This window comes from Lactuca sativa, chromosome 8 (genome assembly GCF_002870075.4).
Source record: "Lactuca sativa cultivar Salinas chromosome 8, Lsat_Salinas_v11, whole genome shotgun sequence".
Lineage (NCBI taxonomy): Eukaryota > Viridiplantae > Streptophyta > Magnoliopsida > Asterales > Asteraceae > Lactuca > Lactuca sativa.
In genome coordinates this window covers 228813162-228833166 of record NC_056630.2, presented here as the reverse complement: position 1 = coordinate 228833166, position 20005 = coordinate 228813162, and the positions used below count along the sequence as shown (strand labels likewise).

Sequence of the window (20005 nt, the reverse complement as noted above, 5' to 3'; positions counted from 1 at the left end):
ACCTTGGTTAATGACATCCATTTGATTGCTACGTCGTGATGATCAACTTTCCATTCGTGGTGCTCCTCCTCCACCAGCACCCTACTTTGACCATCGCACTGGGCACCCATATAATTCATTGCGAGATATAGTAGATTGCCTTTATTTCTTACGATGAACTCCTACCATGTGGTGGCAATTTTTCACCGCGTCTCCATAGTTGCTTAACAACAGCCCCTGGCTGATTCCATTCCAACTTTGGGACATTTATCTTCAGTCTACAAACTTTCATATCTTTTTCATTTCTATCACATTTTCTATTATCTTTATATCCATGCGAAGGTGAGAAGATACTCTACAATTTTTTAAGTCATTTCTCACTGACTTAGTATGGGTCTTAATTTGAAAAAAAAGCCACAAAGTTCGCCCAAAAACATAAAATACCCATTTTACCCTTTTGACCAAAAATGCATTTTCTCATGCATTCTTTCTCTTGAACTTACTCATCTAATATCTTCTTAGTGACATAAACTCTTAATGGCTATTTTCATGAAGTCATAACTTCATATTCTCATCTTTTTCTTATAATTGACCATTTTACCCTTTTGGTCAATATTGGACTAAAAGTCAACTTTCTCTAAATTTCTAGTTCTTAGAATCTACCCCCATTAAATAGATTTCACCACTTGAAATATTTTCGTATTCTCTTGATCATTTAATCACTTAATGACTCATTTCAAAGGCTATTCTCTTCTTTAGTCTCTTAACCCGAAATTGCAATCTATTTTCCTTTTCTTTGCATTTTCAATGAAATGGCCAATCTTTCTTCATTTCTATACTCTAAATTCTTGTTAGCGGAAGTTTACTGCTCCATCTATTCTTGTATAATAACATTACATACTTAGCACCATTTTTCATCTTTTGTCCCACTTTTCACAACCATGTACATCAACTTATCACCTTTGATTCTTTTTCTCGCATGTGTACTACCATACTTGTTAATCATCTAATCTTAGGTAAGTTACCATTTCTCATGTACTTCTACGATGCCATACTCACTCTACAACATGTGAGTACTCACTACTTCTCTAACTCTTAGCGAAGTATTATATCTACTTACTTCACTATCTTTCTAAAGTGTTATATCCACTAGAACTCCTTTCTTATCAAGCTATAATTAGTGCTCGTGCGCTAACTTTCACATTCATATTTCTTCTACTATCAAGACACAAAGTCTCAATCTATGCATGACATGTTCTTCTTAAATACCGTGTTTATCTTTCTTGTCCCACCACACAATTCTAAGGTAGCTTAATGGTTCCATTAGATTGACGTAAGTGCAATGTATATGTAGAGCCCATACATCTGCATGTACACTATACTTATATTGATTTAATCTCACCATTACATACCCTGATTAACAAGTTTTCTTTTTTCTTTTCTCGTTCTTCACTTGATCCCCAGGCAGTTCAATGATTTCATTGAATCATAACAAGCACCATGTTCCTGTAGTGTCCATACACTACATGTGCACTATACTTATCTAGATTCAATTTCGCCATTTCACTTATTGGTTCATAATTCTCATTTCTTACATGGTGAACACTTCTTAATTTACCATGCTATTAGTTTTTCTCTTCTAACCCACTTGATCCTTTGGTAATTTGTTGGCTCTATTGGATTGCAATAAGTATCATTTATCTGCAGCGCCCATACACTGTACACACATCATACTTATCTAGTTCCAATATTTCCACTTTATTACCCGATTCACATATATTATATCTCTTTTCTCATAACCATTTCTCTACTTGAAATTTTAGGGTACTTATCTTCACTACTCCTCAGCTGCTATGATTTTCTCAATTGTTTTTACTAACTCTTTTCTTACATTGGGAAGTTACACACTCCTAATGTTTTCAACTTTTCAGTTTTAGATGACAGTTAGTCATGTCATTCTTCTCTAGGACTCTACTCCCAACCTTAGACTCTTCTCCCGATTCTGCTATCTTCCCACCTCTCTATACAATTTCTTACTCTCTTTCTAGTTGCCCTTATTACACATAAGGTCAATCTTTCTTCTTTCTCTGACTGTTATTCACAAGTACATTGTCATAATACAAACATGTCTACACACTTTCACGGTTTCATATTTCCTCACTATAGGAGCTACATATCCACTTATTTCTCTCTTATATTCACACTTCCAAAGTGTCCTCTTATTCTAAATTCTCCATGTCTTTTACTTCCTACAAAAGTATTGACCCATTTTCTCGTGTTCCTTAGTTGTTAACATAACTTTAGAACATTCTATCTAACCTTCTATTTCTCTTAAGTTTCAATCATGAAACTCATTGCACCAATTTCTCTTTAATACCGTATCTATCTCCTCTCCCATCTAATATATCTCTGGTCAATGTTATCCCTATAGCATCAATGACCTGGTGTAAGATGTACTCTATACATCTCATACATTGTCAAAATAGCAATGGAATTTCATTTTGGCATGGCCATTTCTCTCAGGAAATGTCACTCAATTCTTGTAGTCATCATTACACTTCTTTACTCTTTACCTCTTTCTAAGATATACGTAATCTATCTTTCTTTTCTATGTATGGGTATAAAAACCATGTTGCTCTTTCTACCATTTATGTCCCCATTTCTATCTATATATCTTTATGTACCTCTTTCCATTCCCTTCCTTTCTAAATCTTTACCAACTCTACTATTTGGGACACATACTCTATCTAGTCTCCGTTTACTATCACACATCATTTCTAACACATCTATTTTTCATTATACTATAGTATCATTCTTTTTACATACTCTTGGCATCTCGTTACATAAAGAGGTTATTCTTGTCATTTCACAAAATGACATTTCATTCTTTCTTATTGCCATTCTTGACCCAAACTTTCAAGGTTGGTTAATCTACTAATCTTGTATTGTTCAGGGTAGTTATCTTCACATATCATCAGTTTCATACTTTGATCTCTTAGCATGGTTTATTCCAAAACCAGCTTATACTCTCTACTTCTCATTTATCTTGAATAGCTTAAGACTGGGAATGGATTCACCAAACCATATTCACTTAAACTATAGCCTAGATACCAATTGTAACGAACTAGATTTCCTTACATCTAATATAAGGGATAACCAAAGTTATTTCTAAAAATTTGTGGATTTCTATTAACTCATAAAAATAAAAACATTTTATATCCAAGGTAATAATCATGATTTTACATTAAATTCTCAACATAAAAGAACAACAAGGAAATACAAATAAGACAACAACTTAGTCTAAGTCCTTGTGCTCCTGACTTCACTTCTAGTACCATGATTGTTGTTACCTATACCTGCAACACATGAAACATTTCAACAGATGATGCATAGTGGTGACCATCGTTACAACATAGTTACAACCTTTGGCAATATTACTATTAATAATAGGCTCCTTTTAGGTTACACACAAGGTAACAAATAATCAATAAATTACATGGGAATATTAGAGGTACTTGATTTGTTAATTAACTAATAGTCTTTAATGAATTAAGTGAAATCTAAAAGTTCTGGAATGTGTAGCAGGATAAAATTAGATAATTTAAGTAGTCATATAATTACCATGTATATGGATATATATTAGGTGACTAGATAATTATCTTTTAGGGTTTTATATTCATCCTTTTAAATAGAGAGCACTATGGACGAATTTAAATGATGAGTTTTATCAAAAACCTATGAAAAATTTGTCTACCTCTCTTCATTCCTATAATCACCCATATTCCAGTTAACAAGTCATGGTGGCTTCATGGCCATGATGTGGCATCGTTGTTTACAACAACTACGAATTTTGGAGCCTTCGTTCATGGTGTTTGTTACATGGTTTGTTGTTTGATGTTGCTAATCTGAGTGCCTTGGGTGTGACAACAAAAGAAGAGTTCTACGTTGGACTCTTAAGATCTCATCAAACAATCAAAGATTTGTGAGGGTTTCTACAACCTTAAAGGAATGATTTATTGAATATTAAAGTTACATTATATAGGTTGTTCAGAGATCTAGTTTTTGGGCATAATGAGGATCAAGAGTTATTGCTTTCGTTGTCCCTTATATGCTATCTAAAGATACTTAAAATCCATTAGTGGTATCAGAGTGGTCTGTACGTTTTCCGTTCTTGTATGTTTAACTGAGCTTGCATGCTTAGATCTATTCTGGTTTCCACATGTTAACTGTTTTTTAATTTTTTTTGGCAACTAAACTAATTGAAAAATCAATATTGCATGAAAAAAAATCATTTTTTTTGATGTGGTAGGTCTTCCTCCACGACATCGTGGCTTTGATCTTAAAAAACGGTTTCGTGTTGCACCACATCATGGAGTGTAACCCTATGTTCCAGGTATAAGTATTTTTGTAATTTTAGGCATTTAAGACATAAAAATATAAGTTTTTCTTGGCCACGACGTGGTTGTGATAGCACCATGACGTAGCAACACTTGATGGAAACGAGTCTTCATTTAGGGCGCAACGATATGGTAGGCTATTGGTCATGACCTGGCAGCCGCCAGTATGCAAAACCCTAATTTTTTGGGCTTTAAGCCCTATTTAAGGATGTGATGGCTTGATATTGCTCACCTTCAGCCTCCATCACCTTCATTTCAACCTAATCAAACCCTAGCCTCTATTGTTGAGTTATTGAAGGTTTTTGGTTATTTTTTGTGATATTGAAGGAGAAAAAGGTGTCCCTTGAGTAAACATCCATCAAGCAAGCTCCCTCACCACCTTGTAGCACATATTTTTGACCATTATAAGTCCTTAGCTTCCAATATTTATGTGTTATGCTTCTGGATCTAGGTTTTTATGCAATTTTCTCTATGCTTTAGGAGAGTGTGAGTGGATGGATTCCATAAAGTTGCCAACTTTATGGATCCTTGAGGTTTCTTTCAGGATTAGTGATCCAAATTTGAGTTTCAGATGGGTTTTGGCACATGATATTTTGACCCCATTTCAATCATTATTGTGACCTAGCTTTAGAAAGACATGCATCGAACATGCATGTTAATAAAACAATGATTTTTATGAATCACTGGGTGTAAGATAGCTTTCTAAAAAGTATAAATGTGTAGCTTGAAGGATTAAGAGCTGAATGCTTTAATTTGGTCAAATTAGGTCCCATGACGTGGTGGTTTGGATGCCAGAATGTGGCGGTAGGTAGTATCATGATTTTTTTTGTCACAAGGCTACCATGATGTGGCTAATGCTTGGTCACGACGTGGTGGTCAGCTAACTAGACTTTTGGATGTGGAATTTGACTGTTGAGCAAGTTCGCTCTTGGTTAACTTGAGGGTTTTCAGAATATAGATTGAGGATGTGCCTCTGATTTTGTATAGGTGACACGTAGGACCATTCTTTGTTCCGTGAGAGTTGTGTTGTTGTCTGCTAGCCTACAAGGTGAGTATCCTTATGTGTAGGATTTTGGTATGTTGTGATGATCTGTTAGACTGTTAGTTATGTTATGACTACATGTGTTTGTTGGTTATTGTTTATTTGTTTGCATATGTCGACATATTGTGGTGGGGTTGAGGCGGTCATGCTTTGTGTTGTAGGACAAGATACCCGAGCGGTTCAGATGTACTATACGCATTTCGAGGCAATCCATTTAGACTGTAAACCAAATAAGAGCGGTCTAGGTGTACTGTAAGCCTTGCGAGGCGGTCGAGTTAGACTGTAGGCTCATGTGTGCATGTATTATATGTGTATTGTTGTGTGGGGTATTTTGGGGAATTCACTGAGATTTTTCCTACAGTTGTGGATTTAAATGTTTCAGGTACTTCAGAGGATCGGGGGAAGTCGAAGGCATGATTGTACAAATCATCCTGTTGATTTGGGTTTGAGAGATGTTATTGATACTATGATTTTATGGTTATGTTTTGAAACGATGAATTAGATTTCTTATTATTTTATGGAAAATCATTTGAAAATGAAACATTTTTTCTATGGTTTTTGGGACATTGCATGGAGAACTCTCATCTACAACATGGCGACACTGTTCATTGATTGCTTCATTTAATAGATAATGTTAGTTTCCTCATTGCTCGCCCCTTAAGTTATATGCGTTGATTTAGTTCAACATGAAAATTTGTTAAATTTACTAAAGTTGGAAAACATTATGCTTGTTGGTTTAATTAGTCATTTAATTGTTTAATTAATTAATTAAAATTCAAAGAATAAGATCTTGATAGAATGTATTAATTATTGAAATTGCATCCTCCTATGTCCAATTAGAATTAATAGACATTAAATGTTAAATGGTTTAAATTATGCCTTCTATATATGGTAAATTTTCATTTATATATTTAACATTATAATACAAACATGGTGTCCTCTCATGTGCGAGAGCATTGTCAATCTCAACATAACTAGGCTCACTTACTCTAAATGCTAAAGTTTAAAGAGGTCTCTTTGAATCCTATTGAGTCGGATTTTAAGTGGCATTTAGTGTTCGCCACCCTCACCGCCATTTTATATTTTGTGAGTAGAGTTACCAAAAGGGTTTGATATGACACATGGCTTGTTAAAAGTAATAGCATTATAAGTATTTAAAAAATCCCATTTTATATAAATTAAAATGTGAATCTTATGGTTCTCATGGAAACTACGTCATGTAGTAAATATTCTTTTGGCATTATGCGTGTGTGGTTTACCGACGAGTCAAATAAGAATATTGTCGGAAAGAGGTATATGGTAATCAAGGTTCTCAAGCGTTATGTGAGTCGAATATCGTGTATCTTTGCATTGTCGGTTCACCATTTGGATTCTTGATCCTTTGCTAATCTAATCACTAGTGCTAAATGAGCATAAGAAGAAACTAAACTTGCTATTTACATAGTGTCAATAAATCTTGAAAGATCTAGCAATCTCATAAAAATAGAGATCAGGAATTGTTTGTCTACCTAAATAGCTTCTTGGTGTGATTTTCGGCTAACCCACTTCACATCATGGAGTGAAATATGGATCCTAGCCTTGTTTGCAATAATATGATAATTGGGTAATTATTCATTAAGAAACAATAAAAATAAAACCAGGATGAAAATTTAACTAAATTATGTCTTAAAAGTATCTACTAAAAGTTAACTGCTATAAAATCCTCTAAAAGTATAAGCTAGAAGGAATGGTCAATCTTTTTTGTGGTTTGAGAAGATTTGTCTTATACAAAAAGAAAGATTGTGCCTTTAGGTTTAGGAAGGAGAAAGTATCAAATACACTTACTAAATCGATAACATTGTTGCTATATGGAATTCCGTCAAGTTAGGAGTTGACATAAGGAAACATAATCAACTCGCTAACTTATTAATGTTAATAAAATAAGGTGATTCTGATTAAGTATGAGCAACTTAGAAAGATCCATCTTAGCAAATGTTAAGTGTACAAATTGAATCAATATGGAATTCCATCATGTTAGGAGTTGATTATGGGGGTATAATCAACTTGCCAGTTAATTGGCTATTTTCAGGCGATTCTAATATGAGTTATTTGGAAAGATCCATTACGGAACTACATTGCATGTTGAGTACCTTTGGAACTAACATGGAAAAGTAGAGAGACTCCGAGCTTCAAAGAAAGAAGTACATTGATAAGTTTGAATAAATGTATAATTCTATCGATTACGAATTGGAAATGACCAGGTGATTCTGACTAATCATGAACAACTTGGAAAGATCCAGTGTGGAGTTGCATAGCATGTTGCGAACCTTTTAGGATTAATGTAGTTAAGCATAAAACTCAAAGCTTCAAATTCTCCTATGATTACCTATCATGAAACAAGTTTCAAGAAGAAGAAAGCCAATTTTCCATAAGCAAAGAGGATGTTCAAAGATGGTATACCCAATAGCAACAACAAGTGCGAAGGACAATATGTAGGCCTATTCTAATACATATTCTAATAAGTTACGTTGATTACTAAGAAAAGGACTAAGATAAACACAAATGCCCGATTTATTTGAAATAAATTAAAACCTAAAGAAGAAATGATTGATAATTGATAATGAGGCCCTACAATAATTTTAAAGATCAGTAGTCAACTCGTTCTTCTAAGTGTTTAGCCTATAATTAGAATAATAAATCCATAACACCATTGGTATGTTACCTTAAATCATTAAGTACACGTTACACGATGAGAACTAACATTTGCAAGAATGTGTAGTGACCAAAACGGAAGTAATAGAGTATAACATAGAGAAGTGATTATGATCAAGGACATCAAATCAAGTCCCTTTACTATCCTTAGGATCATAAGATGACGTATTCTACCAAAATGTTAAGTTTGTGGTCATATGATTGAATTTTTTATACAGTTTCTTGTAAGATAGTTCTGGCTTATTTCAATAAAGAACATTTCACATTTTTTATTTTTTAAAAGGAAATCATGAAATCATTGAAACTAGTATAGTAACAATATTTCAGAGGAGATTTGTTGTTGGATTAAATGCAATCATAGAATCATATTCTTGGACATATGAATAGGCATTACAAAATATCTATTTGGATCGTATTTTGGATTTCATTTAAATCTAAGTCTTATGATAAATGGAAATCTTATTTGTCAAGAATGATGACACTAACACCATATAGTGGTACAATATCTGTTGGAATTAGTTTTCACTATTTGGTAGTTAATATTAACCACGATGCATGTTGATCCAAATATGTTTAGATCCACATCTTGAATATGTGAATTAGAAGTGCATCACCAAATATTCAATTTGATAGAATTTTAGAAGTAATTAAACCCCAAGTATTTTGACGGGTACATTTCACATAATATCAGGATAAATGATAAACAAATGATCTCGTGATATTATCAGATGTTGGAATAAGTTCAAGCTAATTTTCCGTTCAGATTAGTCACAAAACAAAATTAAGAGACAACTGGGAAAAAGATAAGATCTCACATACAATGGGATAGTGAGGATTTTGCACTACAAGAAAAAGACCCTTTTACGCCGTGCAAAACACGACGCTCTTTGATTTATTTTATGCATTAGAGAGCGACATTAAAAAAGTGTTATCTCTTCAAAAATTTTAAGGATTTAGGTCGCGCATTACTGAGTGCCCTTAAATTAGTGTCTCATGTAAAAATATTAAAAACACGGAAGGCACTTGTGCGTCTTCTGTGAATGTCGTTTTATATTTTTTTAAAGAACCGCGCATCTCGGAGGGACAATGAAATCCCCAAATTTTTCAAACCCTCCCTTCTTCTCCCTCGTGTCCACCCCTTTTTTCCTCTTCTAGCCTCAAATTAAGGATCAATTGCTTCACATCATGTTTTAGATTAAGGGTTTGAGATATCTTCCAAATCGACCCTCACACTAAAATTATGGATCAATTTTTTAAACCCCCACCTTCTTCTCCCTCGTCTCCACAAACACATCGTCATCGGATTCCTTCGCTTCTTAGGTGCTCCGAATTCTCCATTGCTGCTTCTTCAGACTTTCCTTACACAGTGTTGTTCATGGGTTTAGCTTAATCCTTTACCAGGGTTAGCAAACACCTTTATCACCTATTAATTTCATATATATCATTGACCGTTTCTTTCGATTCTTCCCACCACTCCAATCTCTGGTTTTTATTTTGTTGCCACCCCTCCCCTCTTTCAATAACTGTTCTTCTTCACCACCTTCTCTTTTTCTTCTTCTGCGAGGGTTTTCGGAATAACTTTCTTCATCCATAAATCCGGCCTTGAACCACCACAATTCTCGCCTCCATCGTCGGCAGTGAGAGTGATCTACTTGGACCCTGAAAAATAGAGCAACGAAGGGGAAGATGTGGTGGTGTTCTTGTGTCTAATTGATTTCAGCCCCCTCGCGAGCACACATAGTTCCCATCGAAAATTATGTTGCCCTCACTGTCTCTTATATCAAATACCTGTTACACCTCCTTCATCAATTCATCATTTTTCTTCCCCATCGGTTACGGCTCTACTGTATCGATGCTTTCTCGACGTTCTGGTTACTAACACTGGTGGTGGAAGAAGAAGGTGGATCGGCGGTACCATACCAAGCGCCTATATAGGTAAACTCCAACTCTCTCTCGATTTCTGCCTTTTTTTCCAGTAAAAACCGATTAATTTGAGGTTAGTTAGGGTTTTTCCCTTGCTCCTCAGTCCTCGACTCTTCTCAGCGATTTTTTTTGTATGCCCCACTGACTTTGGTGAGCTCTCAACCAAATTAGTTGTCTGAGTGTTCAGTGACTGGAAAAGAATATATTTTGTAGGGTACTAAAATGTGTATCTCTATAGATTTGTAAGGTTGATCTTACTTTGATTCTTCATAACCCCTTCCCTAGTTCTCATTTCTTTATCATACCTTAGTACTACATTCATCATTGTTCTTCTACTGATCTGTGAAGCAATTTGCTTTGAACAGGTTCTTTCTGATGGATTACTTAGACAAGCTACATACACAACAACCACACTTGGTACATTTAGGTACACCATTAATGGTTCGTTAACCAAAAAAACACAGATTTATTGTTTTTTGGTTGTTTATGTGACTCTTTAATTACTTGATAGGATTCTAAGAAACAAGGCACTTGAAGCCAACGATAGAAAGCCATTACCTTTATATCAAAAATCTTTTTGCGTGCTGATAGCTGGTGCTATCGGAGCCTATGTAGGAAGCCCTGCTGAGCTAGCACTCATCCGTATGCAAGCTGATTCCAGCCCAACATAGTAACTACACAAACCCATTCCATACCCTCTACAGAATCACTACAGATGAAGGAGTTTTAGCTCTCTAGAAAGGTGTTGGTCCCACTGTGGTTAGGGCAATGGCATTGAACATAGGCATGCTTGCTTCCTATGATCAAAGTGTTGAGTTCTTCAAAGACAATCTTGGTTTTCTGAAGCAGCTACAATTGTAGGTAAGATCAAGGTGTTGTTTCCTTTTTTTAACTGTGAGAAGAGTGCAGCAGAGTCACGAAATCCAGCTTCACAAAATGTAGTGATTCTTATATTCAATAGGTCTGTGGAGTCTGGGTTTCAAAAGGAGATGGATATGGCGTCATCAAGTGGGGCCCATGTTTCTGCTAGACTTGTGATTTCACAAAACCAAATGGGTTGTATGTTGGGTAAAGGTGGGTCCATAGTTGCAGATATGAGAAAGATGACTGGTGCTTTTATAAAGATAGTTGGTGATCATCAAGTTCCTAAGTGTGCACCTGAAACTGATCAAGTAGTGTTGGTGAGCACCATTTCTTGCATTTAACCAATTTACTATACATACAAATTATCTGTTATAATTTTATTTTTATTTTTAAGAAAAGGTGACAGGAGAGATGATAAATGTAAGAGATGCTTTATACAGTGTTACTGGAAGACTAAGAAACAACTTATTCTCAAATAAAATGTCAAATAGCCATGAAACTGGAACTGTAACAAAAAGGGTACATATACACACCATCAATCTTCTGTTGCCATGTCACATTATCCTAATCAGCATAATACTAATTTAACTCAAGCTATGGATAATCTCAAACTCTCAAGTAGTAGCATAGATCGTCCTATGACACATGGAAAATGGCACCTTCCGGTATTATTCTTTTTTCTTATTTCTTCTTCCTATTTTTGATGTTTGAGAATTGAATTGTTCCTTTATTTATTGCAGATGGGACAGGATATTAGCACAGGGTTAACTTCTGTAGGTAGATCTGTTGCTATAGTGAGTAACATGAGTGTGGAAATTCTAGTACCCTAAAATGTCATTGCTTTCGTTTATGGGGAGAATGGAAGCAACCTTACTCGTTTAAGACAGGTAATTGGAATTGGAATTCTACTTCCATATACTTTTCTATTATAGCATTGAAAATCGGTTTGTTGATTGCTATAAATCAATAAGCATTTTGGTTTTATGTAAAAGCAGATTTCAGGTGCAAAAGTGGTTGTGCATGAGCCACGTTCAGGAACAAGTGATCACAATGTGGTTATTTCGGGTACTCCCAATGAAACCCAATCTGCTCAGAGCCTCCTTCAAGCATTCATACTTGCAGACCAATCATAACAAATAACCAAAATCACACAATTTATCTTACATATAGCAAAAACTAATTTCATTACGTCTTTTGTCTTTTTGAAACTAAGCCCAATGAATCATGCTGCTTCTTTTAGTATTATCTCAACATTATCATGATGTAAGCCAGCCCCCCTCCCCCACCCCCAAATATGAATTATTCTTTCATTTTCATTTTATACATCTTATCTTTCTGTCTTCTTTCAGGAACCACCAAATTTCATAGTTTGAAGATTCGTATAATCAATAAACATATCTTCATCGTTTTTCTTGTGCAACTACTGTGAGGAAGGAAATCTCTGATGAGACTGATCGTGAGACAGGACGAAGCAAATAGATTTCATCAGTTCATATATATATATATATATATATATATATATATATATATATATATATATATATATATATATATATATATATCTCAGTATCTATTCTCCTAATCGTGAGATATTTAACCTTTTACTTAAAGATAGTATTATTAACTTTAAGTTCTTTACTTATTAACAGTTAACTCACTTAATAATGTATGATGTTGACAGTTGTGAACTTAACCCTGGTCGATCTTCCTGGTTTGACAAAAGTAGTTGTTGGTGAGTTTAGCATCTTAAATTATTATTCTTATTTTTTTCAATATTAGATAACTTCAAATTGGGATGTAGCAAATGTGTCCCCAATTTCTGGAAGATTGTTTGTGTTAGCATTTGATGATAAGGATTAGGATGCATTTATGTCTTTTTTTATAACTCTTTTTATAAAAAAATATTTATATATCTTTTTTTTTATAACTCTTGTTTCTTGTCGTTTGCTGCCAAGGTATACATTATTCTTATATAAAATGAAATTGTAAATTTTTATATTCTTTTTTATATAAATCTTTTTATATTTTATAAAAAAAATAGGCTGTGGGAAAGGTGTTGCCAGAGCTAAATGGAAAGCTTACTGGAATGGATTTTAGGGTTCATGGTTTGATGGGTTTAACCAACCAAATAGTCTTACGTTATGTTCCACAATTGCCCCTGTTACAGGCACGATGCTCTCAACTAGTCGGCCATCAAATCTTTTGAATACATCAACTGGTATGATGATGATGTAATACCTTTTCTTATTTTGCTCGCTAAAAGACATAACTGTGATGAAATTTGGGCACACAATGCACTCAGAATGCTATCACGAGATGATTAAGCGTAATAAGTAAGTGAATCTAAACTTGTCCTGGATTAGTTCATTTCCAAATCTTGTGAAATTTTAGCTAAATTTCAATGGATATTATTACAGATACTCTTGTCCCATATGCTCAAAATCAGTAATGGATATGTCTATGATGTGGAGAGACTAGATGAAGAGGTGCAACTATTGAATCTGTGACTGTGAAAATTTAATTCTAAACAACAAATTCTTGATCATCTTTTGTTTCTATAAGTTGGTTTGTTTTGTAATTCTCAGATTGAAGCTACTGTGATGCCTGAAAATTACAGACAAAAGAAGGTATTATATTACGAGTTTCTTGAATTTTGAATCTTGAAGAGATTGAAACAGTAGAAGTGAATGGATAATTGTGAAAATTGCAGGTTTGGATCTTATGTAATGAGTGCAATGACACTTCAGAGTTTCTTGAATTTTGAATCTTGAAGAGATTGAAACTGTTAAGTTTTAATGTAGTTCTTTCTCCACTTCACTTGTGTTGTGTGTGGATTGATTGATTTGGGGAACAGAGAGGCTTCCAAATATGAAGAAAGCTCCTACTTGAGGATACTTTTGGACAGCAGAGATGCGTCAAGGTAGCATAACATATCTATTTATTGTTGGAGTCTTTATATATTAAGTAAACAAATTGCTAAAAAATTACAGAAAGTCAACGCCTCCAACGTGAAGTATAGATATACTTCCAATAATTTTGATGGTTTGCAATGCCAAAAATTTTCGTTTCTGATTATCGTCTTCTCTTTCTATTGCCATATGCTCACACAAATTTCTGTAGCTGATTACACATTCATTTAATTATGCAGGTTTTGAAGTTTTTGATGGAAAAGAATAGTGTTAATGCTATTCATAGAAAAGTATGTTGGTATTTTAGGAAATTTGGCTAATAATTTAGTTAATTATATAAAAAATGTTGAAATGTTACATTTGTCTACTATTGGAATGATTATTTGTATGACATTAAATTTTGTGCAATGTATTGTATTTTTTGTATACGGTATTTCATTTTTTTATTATGAAAATGCATATTTAATTTGAAAATTAGTATATCTATAAGTAATTTTTAAAAAAAAAAATTAAAATTACGATACACAAAAATATGTGTCGTCTTTATTTATGACATGACCTTTCTTGACAGGGGCTTCCTTGATACGCATTGCGTGTCATAAACACGCGCGTCGTAAGATTACGACACACAAATGCGTGTCGTCTTCCTTTATGACAGGGCCTTCCTTGATACGCATTGCGTGTCATAACCGCGCGTCGTAAATGCGCGTCATAAATGCGCGTCGTAAATGCGTGTCGTCTCTCTTTATGACAGGGCCTTCCTTGACGCGCATTTGTGCGTCGTCTGAGCGTTTTACGACGCGCAATAAGCGTCGTAAAAGGATGTTTTTCTAGTAATGTTGGTCAAAGGTTAATGATCATCTAATGGTATTCTAAAATAGTTTCACAACTCAAACAAAAGTATTGTCATAAGCAATATAATTGGATAAAGACAAAATCATTAGTTGATTTGTAACTAAAGATTCGTATTGTGCCTACAAAAAAAATTCATGGATTGTACCATAAATGAGTATTATAAGTGTCTCTGGTATTGTACAAACTAAGAAATTTGTTATTAAATGATCTTTGAAATGGGCTATTTCATTGGACGCCCCAACTATATTTTTGGAAACTCTCTGAAAACAAAGTATTTGTTGCTCTAAGATCAGTCTCTCGAAAGAGAGAGCTGATATCCAAAAAAAAAACTAGTAGGAGCCATATTGATCTTGATAGGACTCGAGAATCAATTGACGAATAACCCAATGAAAAACACTAGTACTTAATTATAGGTTAATGCCTAATAAGTAAAATGACATCCCCCTACCTCTTCCACATAGATCTAATAGAAGACATCATGGACCTCATTGACTCCATGTCACATAGGAAATGGGTCATAGATAGATTGTAATCAGAGTCTATCAACTCACGAAGGCTATGGAAGGCTCAATAAGCCAAAATTGGAGGAGTCTATGAGGAATGACATTTAGTCCATGTATGCTTGAAATTTAAATTAATCCAACACTTAGTGTATATAGATCTTAAAAAGATGACAATAATGGATAGGAACACACATATATTCAAACCAAGATGGGTTTTGAAAGAAATGTAGGCTAGAGAATCCCTTTAACGGATTCTAATAAACATCTCATGTTTGGATCATTTTCTTTGATGAGAAATTGATAATTTGAATGACAATAAAAAAAGATAGTTTGTATAAATTTTAAAGCTAGAGCGATCGAGTGATGTTTTCCCTTGCATTGAAATAGGAAACGATGTCCTAACTTTGATAAGAGTAAAAGCTTTAATTAGCTTAGGAAATGATTCATTTTGATATATATGGGATGAACAAGAAAGTATACTTAGAGTCTATGGAGATAAATCTAAGTGAATCATTGATTTAAGCCAAATACTTGAAATCTTGAGGAAACTCAAGATGCAGAATTAGGGTTAAACATATGACTCTTGGATTTCTACACTATAAATGTATACCCTAAGCCCTAAAATCGGACACCCTTGTATTCTAAGCAGAGTTAACTTATTTTAGAGTCTCATAAACCTCTCTCATATTCATCTAATTGTTTATTGGTGTTTGTGACTTGTTTGAGGCATCACACTTGAGTTGCTAAGCTCTTTCAATGCCTTGTTCTACAAGCCACTAAACAAGGTAATCTTCTAACTAGTTTTTATGATTCAAATATCACCTTTGCATGCTAGTAAGGCTTCATGCTTTGGAAAAAGAATATTGCATGTATAATTAGAAAAAAAACATAGTTCCAAAGGATTAGGGTTGTATGTGCACCATAGGGATGTTAGAGTACATAAAACTCATCACTCGTATAAGAGACATGGGTGTTTTCTGTTATATAGATTCAATTGTATTGCTTTAAAAGTTAAAAAATTATGATTTTTGCTGTCTGACTGCTGGACTTGACGAGTCGCCTGAGTGGACCTGACATGTTGACTCATTTATGACCATGAACTCGATGAGTCCATTGCCTGGCTCCACGAGTTGGATCACCTGTTAGCAAAATTTTTGAGTTTTTGGCCTGTTTTGGATAAGGATCATTACCATAAACTGTTTTGGATTAGGATCATTACCACAAATTGTTTTGGTTCATAAAATTTGTTTTTAATCATATGGTAATAGTTATCCTCATTGAATAACATGATGATTGTAAAATTTTAAGATAATTGCTTGATTTTGTGAAAAACTAATTATTTATAAATTTTGGAATTATTTTATATGACTAGTATTAGGTCAACTTGGTAAATGATCAATTATATGATAGTTGTATTAGTTAAAATTTGATCTAAAAGTTTCTTGAAGAGTTTCATAACTTGTCCTCAAGTTATGAAATATCAAAAGTCTCATTCATGAAACATTAACTCTTTAAGTTATAGAATTCCCAAAGTCTTGAAGAGTGTCATTACTTATCCTCAAGAGGTTTTGAAGTGCTTCAAAACTTTCCCTCAAGTTTCGGAATTTGAAAAGTCTCATTTATGAAACTTTAATTCGAAACCCTAGAATTTTAAAAGTTTAAAATTTAACCCTATACTATTATAATATTAAAGTTTATTACTTATATATATGTATACGACGAGTCACTGTTACCGTTATTAGGCATCATTCACGAAGCCGGTCTATAAGGGGGGTATAAGGAAATTGCCTGTAACATGGCGATTGAATGGGTGTCCATTCTCACCCACCGCTTCCTTGATTGGTGGAGGGTCGTTAGCCGAATGGGTCGGATAAGAAATTAATCCTTATTAATAAGTATAATGATATTATAAAGTAACTAAACTTTTATAAATTCCCAATCTTTGTTACTTAAGGAAAAATGTGAAAATGGTGCTATTCCATGGAAAATGCATTTTGCACCATGATAAGTCGTTAGTGGAGCGTGAGTGGTTAACCGACACACTAATATTTTGCAATTAGATTCCGACATCCCTCTTCTGAATTGTAGAATATTGTGCTGGATCCTAGCCTTAATATTTCATTTGGGTGTTATATTAAGGATCTTTATCTAATCCAAACTTTGTCTTTTTTTTTTTTTTTCAGATGTCTAATTCAAACACTGCTTCAAACTCAATTGCTTCTGGCTTTTTCTCCCTCATGAACTTATGAGGGAGGGTCATTTTGATGGATCGAACTTCAATGACTGGATTCGAAACATTCGAATGGCCATTCGCTATTAGGACAAAGAATATGTCCTCGATAAAGAGCTAAAGGAGATTGATGAAAACACTGCTACTCCCGAACAAATTGTTGAGTATAAGACTCATGAGAGGTACACGACAAAAGTGTTGTGTATCATGATTGCTACCATGACCGCTGAGATTCAGAAGTCGTATGAGGACTTTTGGCCTTATCAAATGCACCTATATTTGATGGAAATGCACTATCAAAGTGCTCGGCAGGAAAGGTATGAAATCATTTCCTCCATGGTCACAACCAAAATGAAGGATGGAGACTCTATCAGGGCCCACTTGCAAAAGATGCAAAGGTTTGTGGACCGATTGTTGAAATTGAATGTCAATTTAGATGAAGAGTTGGCCATTGACATTATTCTACACTTTTTGCCTTCTTGTTATGAAACATTTAGTAAAACTTATCATATAAACATGGAGGAGGTCACTCTAAGCAAGCATCAAGGTCTTTTGAGAACTGCTAAAAGCAGTTTGAAAGGCAAATATGTTGTACCTACTTCTACTGTTGTTGCCCATGTCTTGGCAATTGGATATGGGAAGGGAAAGAAGAGGAGGGCTCCTTCTAATATCCAAGAGGAAAGTCCCATGATGGATCCTCTTCTAGTGGGACCAAAGTTGGTTCTGCTAAACCCTCTTCCAATCCAAAGGAAGAAGAATCCTTCCAATGTCATGAAAAAGGGCACTGGAAACGAAGCTGCCCCAAATACTTGCAGGACATAAAGGATGGGAAGATCAAGCCCACCTTTATAGGTATTTACACTATTCAGTCTAATAACTCATCACATGCTAAATCTTGGGTCCTTAGTAGTGGATTAAATTTAGAATTGAATAATTATTGATACTCGTCTGATATGGCGTGAAATTTTATTTCTTTTCATGGTTTGTATGAATAAGGTTTTACTTTTTCATTTAATAATAAGATTGGAGGTATTAATGCTTATTATAATGGTAAAATTTATTTTGAAGCATTGCCTTGTAATGGTATATATGAAACTATGATGGCTATACATAACTTAGGAAATAATGTGTTGCATATCAATTCGTCCAATTGTTTGGATAAAGCATGCTTATGGCATTGTCGTCTTGGACATGTCAATAAGAAGCGCATAGCCCAACGCCAAAAGGATGGAGTGTTGGAGTCATTTGACTTAAAGTTGGATTGCACATGTGAATCTTGTTTACTTGGAAAGATGACTAAGTTACCCATCACTGGTTCTTATACAAGGAGGGTTTGTTGGATCTCATACACACTGATGTTTGTGGACCCTTCAGATCCGCCAAAAGGGATGCTAACCGCTTCTATGTGACTTTTACTGATTATTATAGTAGATATTGGTATATCTACCTAATCAAGCATAAGTCAGAAACCTTTGATAAATTCAAAGAGTTTAAACAAGAAGTGGAGAATCAATTGGGCAGGAAGATAAATATGCTCCAATCCGATCGAGGTGGTGAGTATCTTAATATCGAGTTCCACGACTTTTTTAAGGAATGTGGAATTCTTTCACAACTGATGCCACGTACGACACCACAACTTAATGGTGTGGTTGAGAGGCGCAATCGTACCTTGTTGGACAAGGTTCGTTCCATGATGAGTCGAGCTTCGTTACCTATCTCATTATGGGGGTATACCTTAGAGACTACCGCCCATATCCTTAATCTAGTCCCAACTAAAAAGGTTGCCAAAAAACCTCATGAAATCTGGACTGGGAAGGTTCCCTCGTTAGCACATATGAAGGTTTGGGGTTGCAAGGCTTTCGTAAGACGAGAGACTCACGACAAGCTCGAACCTGGTAGCGAGCGATGTATTTTCATCGGCTACCCACAGAATTCCTCTGGATATCTCTACTATAGACCAAGTGACAATGTTGTCTTCATTGCGAGGAGAGGGGTTTTCCAAGAAAGAGAAATCATATGACAAGAGGACAGTGGGAGGCAAATTGACTTTGAAGATCTTCAAGAGTTAAGGGATGAAGGAACCTCAAACACAACACTCAACCCGAGGAGGAAACTCCAGTTGAACCAGTTGACGAGTCCGTACCTCTGAGACGTTCTAGTATTGTTAGTGTTCCAATTGTGTTATATGGTTCTCATATAATAGTTGGAGGCGATACGTTTATTAGTGATAGTACATTGATAAATTTGGATGAACCTAACAACTACAAGGAAGCCATGTCAGGCCTTAAGTCTACGAAAAGGAAAGAGGAAATTGACAGAGAGATTCAATCCATGTATGACAATAAAGTTTGGAAATTGTTTGACAATGTACCAGGTCGTAAGATGGTCGGGTGCAAACGGATCTTTAAGAACAAGACGGACATGGATGGGAAAGCACACACTTATAAGGCGTGTTGGTTCTAAAGTTCTTTACTTAAACTCCTGGAGGTGACTATAACGAGACCTTCTCACCAGTAGCAAAGATTAAATCTATAAGGGTGATGCTAGCCATAGCTACGTTTCATGATTATATAATATGGAAAATGGATGTCAAAACCGCTTTCGTAAATGGG

At 34.7% G+C, this 20005-nt stretch overlaps 1 long non-coding RNA gene and 1 pseudogene across 1 annotated transcript; both read left to right on the top strand.

Moving 5' to 3' along the window:
* The first annotated feature begins 9175 nt into the window (after positions 1–9175).
* Positions 9176–12600, top strand: LOC111879331 (KH domain-containing protein HEN4-like; annotated as a pseudogene).
* Positions 12601–12973: 373 nt separating this feature from the next.
* Positions 12974–14173, top strand: LOC111879326 (uncharacterized). The gene is made up of 5 exons (XR_002846057.3): positions 12974–13229; positions 13314–13382; positions 13482–13523; positions 13607–13816; positions 14045–14173. It is a non-coding gene; the product is annotated as an uncharacterized LOC111879326 (long non-coding RNA).
* The last annotated feature ends 5832 nt before the right edge of the window (positions 14174–20005 follow it).